This window comes from Protopterus annectens, chromosome 2.part2, assembly GCF_019279795.1.
Source record: "Protopterus annectens isolate FY-2018-M chromosome 2.part2, PAN1.0, whole genome shotgun sequence".
In the NCBI taxonomy this organism is placed as follows: Eukaryota; Metazoa; Chordata; order Ceratodontiformes; family Protopteridae; genus Protopterus; species Protopterus annectens.
Window position 1 is genome coordinate 846,367,006 of NC_056730.1, and position 6,000 is coordinate 846,373,005.

Sequence of the window (6,000 nt, forward strand, 5' to 3'; positions counted from 1 at the left end):
CCAAACAAGTGGCTTGACAGCAGTCAGTGATTCCATCTGAGCCTGACCTTGCTGTTAGAAGTGTCTTTTACACTTTTGTGTACTGTGAACTGGACTCTACAAATACCTACAAAGAACTGGAAGTAACATTCTCCTCCAGCAAGTTGGATGACAATCATTATCTCCTAAGCAACTGACTCACATTGTCAATTGATTGTTTGGTTTCCTCATTTGCATGCTTCACATGCTATATGCTAATACTATGCCATACGTTTCTTATTCGTGGGGAATAATATGTCACTCCTGAACCCAGTGCAGTTGCAGAGATGATTATATCTCTCACAACAAAATAATTCACAGAAATATAAAACCTAATATCACTGACTGGCACCATTCACCAACTTGTATATTCCCTGTAGAGATACAGGGACTATGCATTTTGCTTTGAAGTATGAAGTCATTGTTAAGAGCATAGAATGTATTAGGTGGAGGCACTGTAAAACTGGCTAAAAATCTGAAGAATTTGCCTAGAATTGCTACCACTTCAGTGTGTACATCAGCATTCCCCATCCCATAACTGACTAGCTGAACAGGACGTGACATCAAAGAGGGTTCATTTGCTAGCTCTGATATCCAAAATAACATCTGTGACAAGACTGGGAAGTTAATTCACATAAATAAAGCTAGTGAGGTAAGCTCCTTTATTTTATTTTTAATGTCACGATATTTGAAATGCTTGCTGTAGAGTACTGACAAATGAGTAAAATTACAACATAATGGAAATAAGCAGAAATTAATTCAGGTACTGCCTTCTACTCTTTCTGTGAGTTACCTGATATCTTTCAATGTGAAAGTTCATGCCAGCACAAAAATGTTAAATAACTGATATAACTGATTATTTCTTAATGCCATGAGTCTATGTATCTTACATTAGAATGTAGATGGTATGTGATTATGAAAAAAAAGAGAATAAACCCGCTTGCTGTTTGTGATGTATGACAGCAGTTTATATGTTCATAATGTATCAATTGTATAAGGGATAATTCAGCAATATTTTATTTACCTGAAAGTACTTATCTTATAGGAGCATTACCTGCATGCGAACTGCTGGATGCTGAGTTTTGTAAAGTGCATCTGTAGAGGTTCTTCTCTGAGTGCTTTTTCAAGGATCATTTACTAGTATTGGACTTTGGAGGCCTGAATTATGCTCTGCTTCTTCCTGAACATAAGACTGCAACATATATGCTAAATATATCTTAAGTACTGCAAGTGTTTACCATGCATGGTATTTTATTGTGATGCTTTATGGCATGTAATGTACATATATATGTATGTATATATCTATATAGCTACTTATCTGTGGGACCATTCGTTTTATAGAAATGCAGTCCTTTGACTTAATGGATTCACTCACTTTCATCTTTCTAAACAATTCCAACCATATCCATGTGGTTTAAATGACCTGCAAGTTAATGGACAGGTAGCAGTGTGTTGATGCAAAATCTCGGAATACTGGGGATGTGGATGTTCCTTCTTTCTCCCACTGTTCGCTTGTCTTAGAGTTATTATATATAAAGATGCAGGGGTATGGAGGTGCTGCCCCCACTGTATTTCTGTATTTCTAATGAAAGTCAACGGTGTGAAGATCAATAATCTGGCAATCAGTGGAACAAGTCTAACTGATAGTTCCATTAACAATACATATATACATACATAGAAATGCAGCTCATCGGATTAGTGGATCATCATGTTTTCTATTGGACTGTTAAATTAAAAGAATTGTTTCTTTAAATTAACTTTATACTTGTGTCACTGTTGTATGACCAAGAAATTTCTATAAGGGAAGGGGGTATGATGGGAAATAGCACCCTGTCCATGTAAATGATTGTTATGCATATAATTCTTGATATGGTTCAGTGTACAAGAAGAGGCATAACTGTACAGCAGCAGTAAACTAAAAATGGTGTTTCGATTTATCTAACCTTGTTTCTGGTATAAGAAGGAATGTATGTTAAGCATATTAGGCACTGCTGTGAACTTGCTAGGCATTGTCTGTACTTGTACCATATTGCTAAGGCCTGAAACTTCTTATCTGTATCCTTCAGGTCAATACTCTTCCTCCCAGTCTTTAAAACCATTCTGAAAAGACTCCCTATCCAAAAGCTTAGTCTCTGTTCTTGCTCATCACCAGGATAAACTATATCCCTAAATGTGAACAAATGCCTTTTCACTACCTTACTTCTCCTTATTCTCCCTTCTTCACTCATTTCCTTACTTTTATCAGTTTCTCTCCCTGGCTTTCTGTCTAAATATATACCATAAGCCTGCTTTTCTCTCACTTTGTATTGCAATTCCTATTTGCATTACACTAACATACATTTAATTTCTTTATAAACTGGCTAAAATTTCTCTGACCATTAAATTATTGTTATATAACTTGTATCTGTTTTCAACCAATGTGTATACATTATGCCTAATTTGGTATTATTATTTAAATTGTAATTGTTTTTGTATAATTTTTTTTAAGACTATAAAATTATTATTCTTAAAATGTTTTGTAATACCTTGGAGCTTCCCCCCTCGAGCCTCCGCTGAAAATGAGCTCCTACCCATGTGGACTTTCCAGGTAATCAAATGTCAATAAATAAGTAATAAATAAAAAAAAATGATCATTCATTCCATGGCTTTGCATATTAGATTAGTCATGCTAATAGGTCTGTAGTTTCTGGAGCCAGCTGAAGGTCCACCCTTGAGAAGTAGGATATACGTTGTGGTCCTCTATTCTCATGGTACAAACCCTGTTTTGAGTCTATAGTTGAAAAGTGATTCAGGTGGTCCTGATAGGCCATGTTTTCAGCTATTTAGGAAGCATCCCATGATATTCGTAGGGCTTAATGAGGCTGTGTTTTTGGCCTTAATGAGCACTGCCAGAACCTGCTGCTAGTTAACATTTGGGGGGGGGGGTGCTAGCAAGTATTTCATTGAAGGAGATGGGGGGTGGTGGGGTGAAGTCTGAGCTGAATTTGACAGCCAGCAAATGTGTTATATTGCTCTGCTCAGTGAAGGTGACACCACTGACGACCAGTTTGGCACACTGATGTGTGCTGTCTTTGAGGTTTTGGACATAGCTGTAGAAGAACTTGTGGTTGTCATTCCCTGTGAGGCTATTGTGACCTTGTAACTGGCCTTGTGCAACTTATTTAATGCTCTTAGTTTCCCGTTTAGTTTAATTAGAGTTCTGATCATTATGAGAGTTGCTCTTCCTGATTTTAGCAAGACTGTTTCCTTTTGTTATAGACCTTATGAAGGTTAGAATTTCACCAGTATGTTTATTTTTTTAGAGTTTGTTTTAGACTTAATTCTAGTAGGAAGAGTAGCTTCTATACAGCCATTTACATGGTTGTACAGGGTCTCTGTGAACAATTCCACATAGGTTGTTTTGATCTACGGGTTGGGAGGGGCATTGAATTTTGATAAACTATCACTTAAGAGGGTGTAATTTGCTTTGGAATAGTTCCTAACCATTACAGGGTTTGTTGGGATTACTGAGTTGATTTTTATTTTGAAAGTGACAGGTTTGTGGTCTAACCCCACCAGTGGTGAGGGTGGGGGGTTGCCTGTGCAGCACTCTCCCATATTGGTGAGTACCAGGTCCAGTATGTTTGAACCTGTGGTGGGTGTGAGCACTATCGTGTAAAGAGTATTTGTGTTAATAAAGTCCAGGAATTGTTGTGCCTGTGAGTATGAAGTAATGTATGTTACCCAGTCTATAGAGGGGTCGTTAAAGTCTCCCATGAATAAGGAATTTGATTTAATGGTGAGTCTTCAGTAGGTCTAGGTATGAGCTATGGGATTCTAGGGACACAAAGGGTGACCTATAGCTTGCTATGATATGATATGGGACTTTATCTATGGTAATTTACATGAGGATAAATTCCTGGGCATCATCCCACTTAACTAACATAGAGTTATATTATGCTTTTTGCTAATACAGATTGGGACTCCTCCATCTTTTGTCATGTCTGTGCAACTGATGGCCAAAATGTGTGGAAAGCACTGAAGTGTCACATTGTTGAAGTACTTTCTGTGGAATTAAACCATCTGGGTAATGGCTCAGAGGTTTAAGTTCTCCAGAACAATGAGGCCTTGTAGAGTATGTCGATTCTTGTTTAGGCTCCAAGCATTAAGCAGTAATACCTTATGTTTCTTTGGGCTTTATTTGCTATGTCAGTAGGTTTGTCAATTAGGCATTGCCTAAAAGAGGCTCTAAGGGGTAGTTAAAGTATTAACCAATATTTAAAAGCATAGGGGAGACAGGTGCAGGCCATCCTTTCCAAAGCAGCATGTTCTGTTAACCATGTCGTCCCATGTTGACAAATATTGAATCCCCAGAAAGTCACCAAAAACTATGCCAATTACTGAAGTAAATCATATTTTGTTCATACTGTGGTATTATCCTTGGTGAAGTTAGAATGCTGCTCAATGCAAAGCACATACCTGCCTGAGACACACATTCAGAGAGATCAACAATGTCTATTTTCATATAGTCCTGGTACCTGTAGTGTAGTGAACTGAGTGCTTCTGTAACTTGCAGGATCCTGGCTCCAGATAAGCAAATAATTGTTATCATTTCCTTATTCAGCCTGGTGAGTGGGGCATCTGTGTGTCATACAATGGAGCCCCCTATGACAAGGGTCCTGGGTAATGTGTTTGCTTGCCTTATGGGCTTTGCTCTTGGGACTCCATTGGGTGTAGGAGTATGCATGGTGTTTGATGTTGCTTTTGGTGAGTGCTCTAGAGATTGCTGATGATAGCCATTACCATTTATAGGTTTAGGAGGTCTTTGAGGTTTGAAATGATTGCTTTTTAATGCCTCAGCAGAGGTTGGTCTATGTGTGTGGTGGACACTAGGTGTGGTGGATGTAATGTGTGTATTCTCAATGACCTTGCTTGTACATGAGATTGTTGCTTCCAGTGAAATTGTGTATGTCATCTCTCCCATACTGTGTTTGTTTCTTTAAGGATTAAATGGTTGTCTGTGAATGTAAGACACTTGCTACATTGTCTCAGGATGTCCATATCTGCCAACATGGATATGGAGACATTTAGAAATTGTAAATCCATGTTGTCCAGACCTGTATTTGTGTGGGCTACTGTACGTTGTGGGGTGGGTTATACAGAGATCTCCTTGTGTGGTCTGTGGATTTTGGCATTACACTAGGTTAGATTTGCTAAGGTTTGACAGTAATGATGTTTAAATTGCAAGCTAGCTGCTCTAAGCATGTCTTTGCACAATGGCTTTGTTTTAACCACACTAAGTTACAGGTTATAATTCTAAGGGAAGTTTAATAACATTTACGTTCTGGACATTTGTGTCTCTACAGGGCATCGCTAACCTCCTGGTGTAATTACATCAAGAAAGACTGATTGTGAGTGTAATGCTACAATAAAACTTAAACCTACCTTGACAAGACCATCTTAAGCAATAGGGCCCTTTAGAATGAAAAAAAAATCAACAAATAAAGCAAAGGTCAAGCAGTAGCACTCTAATCAGTTAACCAAAGCGCAAAACGAGAAATAAATAGATCTGCCAAGGATGGAGCTGGATTCAGGACCCCTGAGAGTATGGCTAGGGTGTTAAGCAGATGGGAGCTCTGGGAAAATGAACAGGAGCCATTTTTTTAGTAAGGGAGGTTAATTCAACCATGCTATTGGTTTTCTGGGTAAACACTTAGTACTATGAATATATATGGAAGACAAAGACCAGGCAAGTACTTAAATGGGCTACATGACAGGCAGGTATATACAGCTATAAAAAGTACTTAAGCACAAACCTTGCAGCAGAATTCATAATACTACCCCTACTGCAAACCTACCACAGACTAAAGCCCCAGACCATACAGAAATAATTTACAAAAATTGCTTTCATAAATGGCTAAATGATACTTAAATCTGGCAGCAGATCAAAGACCTGCCACAACTATGAAAGAAGCTACAAGACTGTCCAAACTGGGTTCAAAA